Genomic DNA, 16,253 nt, shown 5'->3' on the forward strand with positions numbered 1-16,253 from the left:
GAAGATCCATTTATTTTCAATGGCTTGCCGACCATCGGGCAAGTCCACAAAAGTCCATACTTTGTTCTCATACATGGATCCCATCTCGGATTTCATGGCTTCAAGCCATTTTGTGGAATCTGGGCTCACCATCACTTCTTCATAGTTCGTAGGTTCATCATGGTCTAGTAACATGACCTCCAGAACAGGATTGCCGTACCACTCTGGTGCGGATCTTGATCTAGTTGACCTATGAGGTTGAGTAATAACTTGATGTGAAGTTTCATGATCATTATCATTAATTTCCTCACTATTTGGTGTAGGTGTCGCAGAAACTGATTTCTGCGATGATCTACTTTCCAATAAGGGAGCAGGTACGGTTACCTCATCAAGTTCTACTTTCCTCCCACTCACATCTTTCGAGAGAAACTCCTTCTCTAGAAAGGATGCATTCTTAGCAACGAATACCTTGCCTTCGGATCTGTGATAGAAGGTGTACCCAACAGTCTCCTTTGGGTATCCTATGAAGACACATTTCTCCGATTTAGGTTCGAGCTTATCAGGTTGAAGTTTCTTCACATAAGCATCGCAACCCCAAACTTTAAGATACGACAACTTTGGTTTCTTGCCAAACCATAGTTCAAAAGGCGTCGTCTCAACGGATTTCGATGGTGTCCTATTTAGAGTGAATGCAGCCGTCTCTAAAGCATAACCCCAAAACGATAGCGGTAAATCAGTAAGAGACATCATAGATTGCACCATATCTAATAAAGTACGATTACAACGTTCGGACACACCATTACACTGTGGTGTTCCGGGTGGCATGAGTTGCGAAACTATTCCGCATTGTTTCAAATGTAGGCCAAACTCGTAACTCAAATATTCTCCTCCACGATCAGATCGTAGAAATTTTATTTTCTTGTTACGATGATTTTCAACTTCACTCTGAAATTCTTTGAACTTTTCAAATGTTTCAGACTTATGTTTCATTAAGTAGATATACCCATATCTGCTCAAATCATCTGTGAAGGTGAGAAAATAACGATATCCGCCACGAGCCTCAATATTCATCGGACCACATACATCTGTATGTATGATTTCCAACAAATCTGTTGCTCTCTCCATAGTTCCGGAGAACGGTGTTTTGGTTATCTTGCCCATAAGGCACGGTTTGCAAGTACCAAGTGATTCCAAAATTCCATCAGTATGGAGTTTCTTCATGCGCTTTACACCGATATGACCCAAACGGCAGTGCCACAAATAAGTTGCACTGTCATATCAACTCTGCATCTTTTGGCTTCGACATTATGAATATGTCTATCACTACTATCGAGATTCATTAAAAATAGACCACTCTTCAAGGGTGCATGACCATAAAAGATATTATTCATATAAATAGAACAACCATTATTCTCTGATTTAAATGAATAACCGTCTCGCATTAAACAAGATCCAGATATAATGTTCATGTTCAACGCTGGCACCAAATAACAATTATTTAGGTCTAAAACTAATCCCGAAGGTAGATGTAGAGGTAGCGTGCCGACGGCGATCACATCGACTTTGGAACCATTTCCCACGCGCATCGTCACCTCATCCTTAGCCAATCTTCGCTTAATCCGTAGCCCCTGTTTCGAGTTGCAAATATTAGCAACAGAACCAGTATCAAATACCCAGGTGCTACTGCGAGTATTAGTAAGGTACACATCAATAACATGTATATCACATATACCTTTGTTAACCTTGCCATCCTTCTTATCCGCCAAATACTTGGGGCAGTTCCGCTTCCAGTGGCCAGTCTGCTTACAGTAGAAGCACTCAGTTTCAGGCTTAGGTCCAGACTTGGATTTCTTCTCCTGAAAAGCAACTTGCTTACTGTTCTTCTTGAAGTTCCCTTTCTTCTTCCCTTTGCCCTTTTTCTTGAAACTAGTGGTTTTACTGACCATCAATACTTGATGCTCCTTTTTGATTTCTACCTCCGCTGCCTTTAGCATTGCGAAGAGCTCGGGAATTGTCTTATCCATCCCTTGCATGTTATAGTTCATCACGAAGCTCTTATAGCTTGGTGGCAGTGGTTGAAGAATTCTGTCAATGACGCAATCATCCGGAAGTTCAACTCCCAGTTGAATCAAGTTATTATTATACCCAGACATTCTGAGTATATGCTCACTGACAGAACTATTCTCTTCTATCTTGCAGCTATAGAACTTATTGGAGACTTCATATCTCTCAGTCCGGGCATTTGCTTGAAATATTAACTTCAACTCCTGGAACATCTCATATGCTCCATGACGTTCAAAACGTCGTTGAAGTCCCGGTTCTAAGCCGTAAAGCATGGCACACTGAACTATTGAGTAGTCATCAGCTTTGCTCTGCCAGACGTTCCTAACTTCTGGCGTAGCTCTTGCAGGAGGCCTGGCACCTAGCGGTGCTTCCAGGACGTAATTCTTCTGTGCAGCAATGAGGATAATCCTCAAGTTACGGACCCAGTCCGTGTAATTGCTACCATCATCTTTCAACTTAGCTTTCTCAAGGAACGCATTAAAATTCAACGGAACAACAGCACGGGCTATTTATCTACAATTAACATAGACAAGCAAGATACTATCAGGTACTAAGTTCATGATAATTTTAAGTTCAATTAATCATATTACTTAAGAACTCCCACTTAGATAGATATCCCTCTAATCATCTAAGTGATTACGTGATCCAAATCAACTAAACCATGTCCGATCATCACGTGAGATGGAGTAGTTTCAATGGTGAACATCACTATGTTGATCATATCTACTATATGATTCACGCTCGACCTTTCGGTCTCTGTGTTCCGACACTACTAGGAAAAGGGCTATAGATGGAATGGCCACTAATGGCGCACCAGACATGTGGTGCGCCATTGCTATATAGCAGTGGCGCACCATGTACTGGTGCGCCATTAGTGTGAAAGACACTAATGGCGCACCGGACAAACGGTGCGCCATTAGTAACAATTTTTTTTCCAAACATACTAATGGCGCACCTGCGCACAGTGCGCCATTACTAGTTCTAACTAGTAATGGCGCACTAGCCACATAGTGCGCCACTACTATATTTTTTTATTTTTTATTTTTTTGCAAAACTACTAATGGCGCACCAGGGAACAGTGCGCCATTACTAGCGATCCCCCTCCATCTCGATCGCTATCGCACCTCGCCAGATCCGGTCCCCTCACCGCCGAGCACCCCCCGCAACCTCTACCCCGCTCCACCGGGCGCCGCTGCCGACCCCCCGCACCCTCCCCCGCTCCACCGCCGCCGACGACCCACCGCACCCTTCCCTGCTCCACCGCCGCCGACGACCCACCGCACCCTTCCCTGCTCCACCGCCGCCGACGACCCACCGCGCCCTAGCTCCCCTGCTCCACCGCCGCTGATGACCCACCGCACCCTCCCCGGCCCGCTCCACTGCCGCCGACGACCCCTGCACCCTCTCCGGCCTGCTCCACCGTCACAAATGAATGCTATAGCTAATTCCTCCCTCTCCCTCGCCAGTTCCCCCCTATAGCTAATTCCTCCCTCTCCCTCGCCAGTTCCCCTTCGTCCCTCTCCCTCGCGATGGTTATCAGAACTCCGGGGTAACGATGGAATCCTACACCGGTAACGACAAGGACAGAGCACCCCCCGCAACCACCGACGACCCACCGCACCCTCCCTCGCTCCACCGCCGCCGAGCACCCCCCGCATCCTCTCCCCCGCACCCTGTTTTTATAAAAATTATTACTGTTTTTATAAAAAAATATTACTGTTATGATTTAAACAAGTTTGAATATATTTAAACACAAATAAATATCAAACAGCATTTTAAATGCATTTTTTTATAAAAAATATTACTGTTTTTATAAAAAAATATTACTGTTATGATTTAAACAAGTTTGAACATATTTAAACACAAATAAATATCAAACAACATTTTAATGCATAAAAACAAAAATTTGGGAGCCTGGGAATCGAACCCAAGACCTCCTAGTGTGTGTGCTGCGTGCTGACCAGTCGGGCTAGTGGGCGTGTTCTGATGGAGATAGGGTTAGGTGGAAATATAACCTGAGCAGTCGGGCTAGTAATTCCTAATGGCGCACCAGGGTGAGGTGCGCCATTGCTATCGTCGTACTTATGGCGCACTTGGGGCAGGTGCGCCATTAGATAGACATCCGGCACTCCACCTATTCCCTCGCACTGTGGCCTCCCTCCCTCCCTCGCCAGATCCCCCACTCGACCCCAACCGTACACCGCCGCCCCCTTGCTCCGCCCCCTCCGTCCGCCGCGCCTGCACGCCGTCGGCGACGCCGCCGCTGTGGTCTTGCGCTGCCCCGACGCCGCCGCCCCGACCCCCGCGGGACTCCAGCCCCGCCTCCCCCGACGGCCGAGCGCTCCTCTCCTCTCCTCCTCCCTCCGACGAGCGAGGGCCTCCTCCGGCCCCTGCAGCAGCCGGCGAGCGAGGGCCTCCTCCTCCTCCGACGTGCCCACACCCCGCCTGCCCTTGCCGTCCTCCGCCACCCGGCGACCAGCCGCGCCCGCCCAGGTACCCCTCCTCCTTCCTCCTTCCTCCCTCTCCACCCGGCGACCAGCCGCGCCCGCCCAGGTACCCCTCCTCCTTCCTCCTTCCTCCCTCTCCACCCTTCCTCCCCATTCCCTTTCACCCATCTCAAATGAACAGATGCATGATGCTATCTTATTAGGGCAAACACAAAGGTTAAATCCTATATGCACTTTATTTCTACTTGCAGACATCAAGTTCAGTCAAATATGTCATGGTTAGCTGAATGATAAATTTTATTGATGATATCAAATCAAGAATGTCTAGTTGAATTTGCATGATGAAACTGCAAGTTTGAATCTCTAGGTGTTAGCTGCCTCTTTAGTTTGTTATATACAGGGAATTGAAAATGAATTCCCTTTTTTTATTTCTAGATCATAGTGGCAAATACATGCAGGTTCATGTTCATGCACACAAATCTGTATTTTTGTATCATTTAAGTTTGTTTTTTGCTTTTTCAAACTGGGCTACTTGTTGAGACAAATTTACACATGGCATATAATTATCCAATATACGTAAATGTTTACATATATATAGGTAGTCAAAGTGCTGTGTCCAAAATGAGAGCTTTCCAAGAACTAAATGAGGGTTCTTGAATATGTTAATGTTATTCCCCCCTATAGGAAGTGTTTGCTTCTATTGGCGTTTCTGTTATGTTTCCTCCAGTGCACTATTTGTCTATTTAAACCCCTGCACCAAAGTATGCACCAAAGTATGGCTCCAGATCTGACTTCCGGGCTAGTGAATGTCTTAAAATAAATTGTTGTAGGCCCTATTCTATATCATCAACTCAACACTAGTGTTGCATTAAACAATTTGCATAGGACGTATCTGCTAGAGAATAAATATGTCATGATTGGCAGAGAAGATCTGCTAGCTTTTATTGATAAAATTTTAGCCAAAATAGCTAGATGGAGAGGCAGACTTCTTTCTTATTTGGAAAAGATTACCCCAATTAGGTCCTGCCTAGCTAGCATGAATCTAAAGGGACCTGCTCTTATATGTTCTAGTGAATTTTAGGGGGGGGGTGCAACCTTTGTATCTTCCTGTAGTATGGAGTATTAAATTGCCCCCTAGGGTATAAGGTTTCATTTGGATGTTCTCCCAGAACAAAATCATGACTTGTGACAATCTAAGGAAAAGGGGGATGCACTACTGGAATCAGCTAATTTGCCATCTGCCAGCTCTTTGCCGTCTGCTAGCTGACGGCAAAGAAGCTCTTTGCCATCAGCTACCCAGAAGCTAACGGCAAAGAAGTGGCAGACGGCAAAGAAGCTCTTTGCCATCTGCGGGCTCTTTGCCGTCCGCCAGCGGACGGCAAAGATTCTTTGCCGTCAGCTGGCGGACGGCAAAGAGAGAGGTGCCCCCCACCCCCCGCCCGTTTGGGGAAAACTTAACGCCCCACCTCTTTGCCGTCTGCCAGCGGACGACAAAGAGGCAAAAGGGCGGATGGCAAATAGTGGCGGAAGGCAAAGAGGAGACTACCTAACGGCCCGTACCCCCCGCCCGTTACTCTCTGTTCTCTCCCTCTCTCTCCTCGCCGACGCGCACTACATCCCACCACACATCCCACCCCACATCCCACCCCACCGCCGCCGCGCGCCGCGCGCCGCCGCCCCCAGCACTCGCCGCCGCCCGGCGCCCCGGCCCCAACGCCCCAGGGCCCCGCCTCCCCGCCGCCCCGTCGCCCTCCTCCACGCCCCGGGGCCCCGCCGCCCCGTCGCCCCGGCCCCCCGCCGCCCCGTCGCCCCGGCCCCCCACCGGCCACCTCCTCCACCGCCCCGCCCCCCTCCTCCACTGGTGACCTCCTCCACCGGCCCTGCCTCAGGTGAGCTCTACCCCTTTTTTCCTTTTTTCTGTTTTTTAGTTTTAGGTTTAGTTTTAGTTTAGTTTTAGGGCCGCAAACAACACACTAAAAAAAGTTCGTACATAAAGTAGTTCGTACATAATAAATAGTAAAAAACTACTCGGCGTCGCTATGTAGGTCAATCACGGCCGGGCCGTTGCCGCCGTCATTGTCGCTGCTGGACCGTTTCGCGACGTCGTCCCAGTCCACCGGGACGTCGTCCGAATCCTCTTCCTCCTCCGCCGCCGGCGCCTGCTGCCACTCCTGCTGCCACTCCGACGGCGCCATCGCCGCCTGCTGCGCCGCCATCGCCGCCTGCAGCGCCGCCTCCTCCTGGGCCTCCAGCGCCGCCACCGCGGCGGCCTCCTCCACTGACCGCGCCAGGATCGCGAGGAGCCCGGGCGTGTCCTCCGGGTCGCCGTCCTGCTGGAGCGCCGCCTGCTCCGGCGGGATCACAATCTCGGCCGGGGCTGCTGGGGCGGGGGTGGGAGCGGGTGCCCTGCGCGGCTGGGAGGGCCCGGCTCCACGAGAGAGATCGCCGACAAGGAGCCCTCGGGCGGCGCGCTTGAAGGCGCCGATGACGTCGTTGAACCGCTTGCCCTTCCAAAAATGGCGGCGGCCCTTCCGGTTGTAGCGTCCCCCGGGGTGCGCGCGAAGCTCTGCCGGCGTCGCTGGTGCGCCCTGCATGGGGAATCCGTCCGCGGAGATCCTCCACGGCCGCGGCAGCGTCGCCGCCGGCGGCACGTAGAGGCCGAACCGAGCGAGGTCCTCCGTCTGCCCCAACGGGAGGCTCGACGGCCAGTGGCCGCCCGGTGCCGCGCCGTCGGAGTCCGAGTCGCTGGACGCCATCCCGCAAAGAGAACGGCGGTGTGAAGAGGGAGAGGAGGGGGGCGGGGCGGTGGAGGAGGTGGCCGGTGTGACCAAACTCGCCGCGCAGGGTGGGTTTTATAGCGCCGGGCGGATTTAATGCGGCAGGGAGGCGCCGGGCCGCGGAAGACGAGAGGGCGGCGGGCGGAAAACGAGATGGCCGCGTGGAAGACGAGAGGGCGGCGGGCGGAAGACGAGATGGCCGCGCGGAAGATGAGACAGCAGCGCGCGGAAGACGAGAGGGCGGCGGGCGGAAGACGAGACAGCGGCGCGCGGAAGACGAGAGGGTGGCGCGCGGAAGACGAGAGGGCGGCGCGCGGAAGACGAGATGGCAGCGTTGACCGCGAGGCATCGGGGCACGCGGGGCAGGCGAGGCGGCAGCCGGCAGCGCGGTAGGCGTGCAACGCGGCTGTGGGAAGTGGGGGGCAGGAGGCGTCGGGGCACGCGGGGCAGGCGAGGCGGCAGCGGGCAGGGGGGCAGGCGGCAGCGCCTCAGCAGGGGCGGCCGACGCGACGCGACGCGGCGGCCGAGGCGGAAGTGGCGCCGCAGGCCGAGGCGGAAGCGGGGGCGGCCGATGCGGCGGGCGAGGCGGAAGCGGGCGAGGCGGAAGCGGATGGCAAAGGCACTAGAAAGTTTGCCGTCCGCGGCGGACGGCAAAGGCCTGCCATTAGCCACTTAACGGACTGAGAGCACAATTATTGCCGTCTGCTCTCGTTGCCGTCCGCGGCAGACGGCAAAGGTCCTTTGCCGTCAGCCGCCAGGAAGCAGACGGCAAAGCAGCTGTTTACCGTAGCCTACTTTGCCGGAGCCTTTTGCAGTCCGTGGCTGACGGCAAAGGCCTTTGCCGTCCGCCGTTCATGCCTTTGCCGTCCGCCGTGGCAGACGGCAAAATAGCTAATTCCTGTAGTGATGGCAAAACCCCTAGAGTGTGTTCATTGCAAAGAGATACAAACTGTATATCATTTATTTTTTGAATGTATTGTAGCTAGTAAAATCTGTGAAGATGTTGAAATGTTTTTCTAGGTGCCAATCGTTAACTTTGAATCTATTGCTAAGTTGTGGCTTTGCAATAAAAGATACATTCACTTGAATGCAGTGTGCTTTTTTCTTTTCCAAAGGAAAAGAAAATGTGGTGTATAACAAATGTATTATTTGGTGGAAATTGAGATATCATATTAATCATTGACAAATTGGCTTTGAACAAATAATCTTAAATCCATGCATACCTACACAATTCATCTATTTGCAATGTGATGTTGTAAGGGTACTAATTGGTCTCTTCTGCTGCTTATCAGAGATGGGGGGAAACAGCCACCGCCGCTCTGCCTCACCGGAGTACGAGTTGGATGCTTTCGAGTTCTTCGGTGTCATACATGGGACTTCAGTATCAGCCACGAGGCAGGTATATAAAACGAGAGATATCCCCTTCACCCATCTCATTATGATAACTCTGTTGTTTGCTACATCACTCCTTGTCCCAAATTGTAGAGGCTGCCTGACACTTTTATGAACATGCTGGGTGAAGATCCGCCACATAATGTGAAGCTCCGACAGGCCGGCAGCGGGGTTCGCAGGCTATGGGACGTGGAGTTGGTGATCGAGGAGGGCCACATGTACCTGTGCCATGGCTGGGAGAAGTTCTACAGTGCCTACGACCTGCGGACCGGGTACTTTCTTCTCTTCAGGTACGACAATGACGCCACAATGCTCATCGTGAAGGTTTTCAACACGACTATGTGTCACATGCGCTACGCTGACGACGAAGATGCCAGTGCGTTCTACCTCTTCTTATTCCTCTACATTTGGCTTTGTCTTACATCGATTGTTAACGGCCATTGTTGCATTTGGACAGGCAATGGGAGCAGCAGCAGCGACACTGGCTACAGGCAAAGCAGCAGCGATTCTGGCTTTAGCGAAAGCAGCAGCGATTCTGGCAGCAGCAAAGACAACAAGAAGGATGATCCGGACTGGAGTGGGGGAGAAGAGGAGGAGAGTGGGGATGAGGAGCTGCAGGATGACGATGGGCATCAGGCTGAGGATGACCTAGCGCTGGTGGTGGCTGACCAAGGGCAAGAGATGGTGGTGGCTGACCATGGGCAAGAGATGGTGGTGGCTGACCATGGGCAAGAGATGGTGGTGACTGAGGATGTCCTAGCGATGGTCGTGCCCGTCCAGCCAGAAGGTGGCCTCGCGATGGTGGTGGTGCCTGACAATGACCACACACCGGTGGTGGCGCCGGCGATCCCACAGCTGGGCGACATGACCACGCCAATTGTGGTAGAAGACTACATCCCACAGCTGCCTCCACCGCCTCGCCGCTCTTGGCGCATCAGGCCGAGGAAGGAGAAGGAGAAGAACAATGAGAACTAAACTATGTGAAACTTTTGTAATATGGTGTTGGATGGATAACGGTGTTGGATGAACAATGTGAAACTTTTGTAATATGTAACGATGGGACTATGTGTTGGCTATGTATGTATATATGATGAAACTTGTGTGTTGGATATGATTGTTATATGGATGCTTGTTGTATATATATGTGTTGGATATCTCATATGTGAAATAGTGACCTGAGATTAAGAAAAAACGATTTTTTTTTAAATGTTACTAATGGCGCACTTCCATCTGGTGCGCCATTAGTATACCAGATACTAATGGCGCACCTGTGGTGCGCCATTACTAAAATATTCTAGTGGCGTGGTGCTAGTGGCGCACCAGTAGTGCGCCATTAGTAGGCAAAACTGGTGCGCCACTAGTAAGCCTTTTTCTAGTAGTGCGAGGCCATATCTGCATATGCTAGGCTCGTCAAGTTTAACCTGAGTATTCCGCGTGTGCAACTGTTTTGCACCCATTGTATTTGAACGTAGAGCCTATCACACCCGATCATCACGTGGTGTCTCAGCACGAAGAACTTTCGCAACGGTGCATACTCAGGGAGAGCACTTTTATCTTGAAAATTTAGTGAGAGATCATCTTATAATGCTACCGTCAAACAAAGCAAGATAAGATGCATAAAGGATTAACATCACATGCAATCAATATAAGTGATATGATATGGCCATCATCATCTTGTGCTTGTGATCTCCATCTCCGAAGCACCGTCATGATCACCATCGTCACTGGCTCGACACCTTGATCTCCATCGCAGTATCATTGTCATCTCGCCAACTTATTGCTTTTACGACTATCGCTACCGCTTAGTGATAATTTAAAACTATTACATGGCGATTGCATCTCATACAATAAAGCGACAACCATGTGGCTCCTGCCAGTTGCCGATAACTCGGTTATAAAACATGATCATCTCATACAACACATTATATCACATCATGTCTTGACCTTCTCACATCACAACATGCCCTGCAAAAACAAGTTAGACGTCCTCTACTTTGTTGTTGCATGTTTTACGTGGCTGCTACGGGCTTAGCAAGAACCGTTCTTACCTACGCATCAAAACCACAACGATAGTTTGTCAAGTTGGTGTTGTTTTAACGTTCGCAAAGACCGGGCGTAGCCACACTCGGTTCAACTAAAGTGAGAGAGACAGACACCCGCCGGTCACCTTTAAGCAACGAGTGCTCGCAACGGTGAAACTAGTCTCGCGTAAGCGTACGCGTAATGTCGGTCCGGGCCGCTTCATCTCACAATACCGCTGAACCAAAGTACGACATGCTGGTAAGCAGTATGACTTATATCGCCCACAACTCACTTGTGTTCTACTCGTGCATAGCATCAACGCATAAAACCAGGCTCGGATGCCACTGTTGGGGAACGTAGTAATTTCAAAAAATTTCCTACGCACACGCAAGATCATGGTGATGCATAGCAACAAGAGGGGAGAGTGTTGTCTACGTACCCTCGTAGACCGACAGCGGAAGCGTTATTACAACGTGGTTGATGTAGTCGTACGTCTTCACGATCCGACCGATCAAGTACCGAATGTACGGCACCTCCAAGTTCTACACACGTTCAGCTCGATGACGTCCCTCGAACTCCGATCGAGCCGAGTGTTGAGGGAGAGTTTCGTCTGCACGACGGCGTGGTGACGATGATGATGTTCCACCGACGCAGGGCTTCGCCTAAGCTCCGCGACGGTATTATCGAGGTGTAATCTGGTGGAGGGGGGCACCGCACATGGCTAAAATATCGTATATGAAGTGTGTCCTTAGGTGCCCCCTGCCCCCGTATATAAAGGAGCAAGGGGGAGGACGGCTGCCCTAGGCGCGCCAAGGAGAGAGGGGGAGTCCTCCTCCTAGTAGGAGTAGGACTCCCCTTTCCTAGTCCTACTAGGAAAGAAGTGGGGGAAGGAAAGAGAGGGAGAGGGAGAGGGAAAGGGAGCTGCACCCCCCTCTCCTAGTCCAACTAGGACTCCCCTTGGGAGGGGGCGCGCCACCTCCTGGCTGCTGCCCTCTCCTCCCCTCAAGGCCCACCAAGGCCCAATACTTCCCCGGAGGGTTCCGGTAACCCTCCGGCACTCCGGTTTAATTCGAAACTTCTCCGGAACACTTCCGGTGTCCGAATATAGTCGTCCAATATATCAATCTTTATGTCTCGACCATTTCGAGACTCCTCGTCATGTCCGTGATCACATCCGGGACTCCGAACAACCTTCGGTATATCAAAATATATAAACTCCTAATATAACTATAATCGTAACTTTAAGCGTGCGGACCCTTTGGGTTCGAGAACTATGTAGACATGACCGAGACACCTCTCCGGTCAATAACCTATAGCGGGACCTGGATGCCCATATTGGCTCCCACATATTCTACGAAGATCTTTATCGGTCAGACCGCATAACAACATACGTTGTTCCCTTTGTCATCGCTATGTTACTTGCCCGAGATTCGATCGTCGGTATCTCGATACCTAGTTCAATCTCGTTACTGTCAAGTATCTTTACTTGTTCCGTAATACATCATCCCGCAACTAACTCATTAGTCACAATGCTTGCAAGGCTTATAGTGATGTGCATTACCGAGTGGGCCCAGAGATACCTCTCCGACAATCGGAGTGACAAATCCTAATCTCGAAATACGCCAACCCAACAAGTAACTTTGGAGACACCTGTAGAGCACCTTTGTAATCACCCAGTTAAGTTGTGACGTTTGGTAGCACACAAAGTGTTCCTCCGGTAAACGGGAGTTGCATAATCTCATTGTCATAGGAACATGTATTAGTCATGAAGAAAGCAATAGCAACATACTAAACGATTGGGTGCTAAGCTAACGGAATGGGTCAAGTCAATCACGTCATTCTCCTAATGAGGTGACCCCGTTAATCAAATGACAACTCATGTCTATGACTAGGAAACATAACCATCTTTGATTAACGAGCTAGTCAAGTAGAGGCATACTAGTGACACTCTGTTTGTCTATGTATTCACACATGTATTATGTTTCCGGTTAATACAATTCTAGCATGAATAATAAACATTTATCATGATATAAGGAAATATATAATACTTTATTATTGCCTCTAGGGCATATTTCCTTCAATGGGAACCCCTTGACAGTTCGCTTTGAAGAAAACTCGTCCAGCAAGGCCCAACCTTAGTTTTAACATTTGCCACCTAAGCCTTTTTCCCTTGTGTTCTGCAGACTCAAGGGTCATCTTTATTTTAACCCCCCGGGCCAGTGCTCCTCTGAGTGTTGGTCCAAACTAGAGCCCTTTGCAGCACCACCTCGGGGAAACTTGAGGCCTGGTTTTACTTGTACGGACTGCTCATCTGGTGTGCCCTGAGAACCAGATATGTGCAGCTCCTATCGGGATTTTTCGGCACATTCGGGTGGTCTTGCTGGACTTGTTTTACCATTGTTGAAATGTCTTGTAACCGGGATTCCGAGTCTGATCGGGTCTTCCTGGGAGAAGGAATATCCTTCGTTGACCGTGAGAGCTTGTGATGGGCTAAGTTGGGACACCCCTGCAGGGTATTATCTTTCGATAGCCGTGCCCGCGGTTATGTGGCAGATGGGAATTTGTTAATGTCCGGTTGTAGAGAACTTGACACTTGACTTAATTAAAATGCATCAACCGTGTGTGTAGCCGTGATGGTCTCTTTTCGGCGGAGTCCGGGAAGTGAACACGGTTCTTGTGTTATGTTTGGACGTAAGTAGTTTCAGGATCACTTCTTCATCACTTCTAGCTTCTCGACCGTTGCATTGCTCCTCTTCTCGCTCTTATTTGTGTATGTTAGCCACCATATTTGCTTAGTGCTTGCTGCAGCTCCACCTCACTACCCCTTTCCTACCCATAAGCTTAAATAGTCTTGATCTCGCGGGTGTGAGATTGCTGAGTCCTCGTGACTCACAGATTCTACCAAAACAGTTGTAGGTGCTGGTGATACCAGTGCAGATGACGCAACCGAGCTCAAGTGGGAGCTCGATGAAGACCTTGGTCGTTACTATGTTTCGTTTCCTGATGATCAGTAGTGGAGCCCAGTTGGGACGATCGGGGACCTAGCATTTGGGGTTATCTTATTTTTATTTGGATTTGACCGTAGTCGGTCTATGTGTGTATCTTGAATGGTGTATGAATTTATTTATGTATTGTGTGAAGTAGCGATTGTAAGCCAACTCTCTTTATCCCATTCTTGTTCATTACATGGGATTGTGTGAAGATGACCCTTCTTGCGACAAAACCTACAATGCGGTTATGCCTCTAAGTCGTGCATCGACACGTGAGAGATATAGCTGCATCGTGGGCGTTACATGAACGCGGTGACACGAATGCCCCGCCATTTCATAAGGCGGTGATGGACTTGGGACGCTGACGACGCATTGGCGCCGCAAACATCAAACGCGTTTTTGGCTGTGCATGACGAGAGACCAGAGTCAACCATGGAGGCCGTGAGGCACGTTGTGTTGACAAAGAACTATGCTGAACTAATTGATGAAGCGTGCAAGAGTGATGAGACAGCGAGGGTCCCAGAAAAACACAGGAAGGCCCTCAAAAGAGAGCTTGATGAGATCAAGAAGAGGAAAGCTGAGGAAGCCTTACATAGATTCCCCCGCACATCAAGTGTGCCTTCATCCACGGGGCCATCATCGGAAAACTCGGAGGTAGGATCTGGAACAGCAAGCACACAAACCTAGGTTAGGAACCCGCCCCGTTCCATCACAAAAGGGCATCCAAAAGAGATAAGATACAAATAGGGATTGGAGATTCAAGCAAAACACAAGAAACAAAAGAAAGGGACGGGCAATCCGTAAGCAACATTGGAGCACTGTGACTTGGTCCATGGTGACATTTTTTTTGTAATCTAGATGCTCTAAATTTTGTAAAAATTGGAGAGTGACTCTTCAGGGGCATCAGAATTTGAAGCAAAATGCCATGAATGAATAACTGCAGTTGCCACGTGTATGGTACTGAATTTGCCATGTTACTTGAACTAGATCTGCCATGCAATTTCTAATGAATCTACCATACCATTTCTACTGAATCTGCCATGCCATTTCTACTGAATTTGCCATATTATTTCTACTGAATCTGCCATGTTAGTTGTACTGAGTATGCCATGTTAGTTGTACTGACTCTTCATCGCGTAGATTTCCATGTTCAGTCAGCGCATTTTAGTCACACATATTTTATTGTGCTGAAAACTATGGGGAACAAGTTGAAACGGTCTCGTGCAACAACCGCACAGGTTACGGCTGCATGATCAAACTACCATACTAGCCTGTACAGTTAGCAATGAAAAAAAAGAACCAAACAGACAAATGAAGAAGGACGATAACTTTCACTAACCGCGTCTGATGAACTACATTTGCCATGTTTTCAAACATCATAGACGCAGTCAAAACACCAAACTGGTGCTACCAACGATGAACGCATAATAATACTGAAAAACATAAACGTATCTGCTGTCACACCTAAAACATAGGTTCACATCCACACATATATTATAGAAAATATTCAAATGTCGCTCACACACCACCACTACATACTAGGCTACGCGGAGATGCAGCCATAACATAGTACACAGACATAGTTTTGAAAGAACAAAGGTAATACCTTACATTCCTCGGCAACAGAATGTAAGGTAGGCCTTCGGTATGGAGCACCACGTGATCACTTGTACTTCTTGGCGTCTTTCTTGACAGCTTCCTCTATGAACTCACATGCGTTGGACCGCGTGTTGAAATCTTCATTCATCAACCAGTTCCATGTGTAAATTTTGCGGAGCTCGACGACCATTACAGCTGTGATGACAGGAACCCATCGACCTTCCCACTTTTCAAGGTATTCCAACGTGTGAAAGCCGCAGTCGTGCCTAAAAAAGAAAAGAATCAGGTTAACTCACAAAGAACATAGAGAAAAAAATCATAAACTACAATTCAGAGGTGACAAAAAAGGGTAATCATTGGATTGGAGGACACATGAAGAAAAGATGGGAAAATACCGGTTTCCTTGCTTCGTAGTCGCGACGTACTCAATTGGAAAATGTCTGATCTGGACCTTTGAGTTTTCATTGTGACGGTTCCATGTCTCTTTGAGGTTGTTGATGAAGTATTCAGCATGTGTAGTAAGGTCTGCATCAGCTTCTGAACGCATTGAATTAAGCACCTCAAAACATTGGTTCTTCAGGCCAAGGCAGATCGCGTAGTGGTGACCACACTTGTCGTCTGGCACTAGTAGAAAAAGGGCCTATTGTCCCGGTTGGTAAGGGCCTTTTGTCCCGGTTTTTGAACTGGGACTAAAGGGTCGTTACTAATGCCCTAAACCTTTAGTCCCAGTTCTTACACGAACCGGGACAGATGGGCCTCCACGTGGCCGGTGCGGCGAGCCCAGGCAGGAGGGCCTTTGGTCCCGGTTGGTGGCACTAACCGGGACCAATAGGCATCCACGCGTCAGCATTTCAGGGGCTGGGGTTTTTGTTTTTTTTTAAAGGGGGGGTGGTTGGGGGTTTTGGGGGGTTAATTTAGGTGTTTCATATATTGTGTTAGCTAGCTAATTAATAGAGAGAAGTGTCCTCTCTTATCTCCGTGCT

At 49.4% G+C, this 16,253-nt stretch overlaps 1 pseudogene; it reads left to right on the top strand.

Moving 5' to 3' along the window:
* The window catches only part of LOC109758514 (protein FAR1-RELATED SEQUENCE 5-like), a 91,752-nt pseudogene extending 77,312 nt beyond the window's left edge, over positions 1-14,440 (top strand).
* Positions 14,441-16,253: the final 1,813 nt, after the last annotated feature.

Source organism: Aegilops tauschii, chromosome 5 (assembly GCF_002575655.3).
Source record: "Aegilops tauschii subsp. strangulata cultivar AL8/78 chromosome 5, Aet v6.0, whole genome shotgun sequence".
NCBI classification, from domain to species: Eukaryota; Viridiplantae; Streptophyta; class Magnoliopsida; order Poales; family Poaceae; genus Aegilops; species Aegilops tauschii.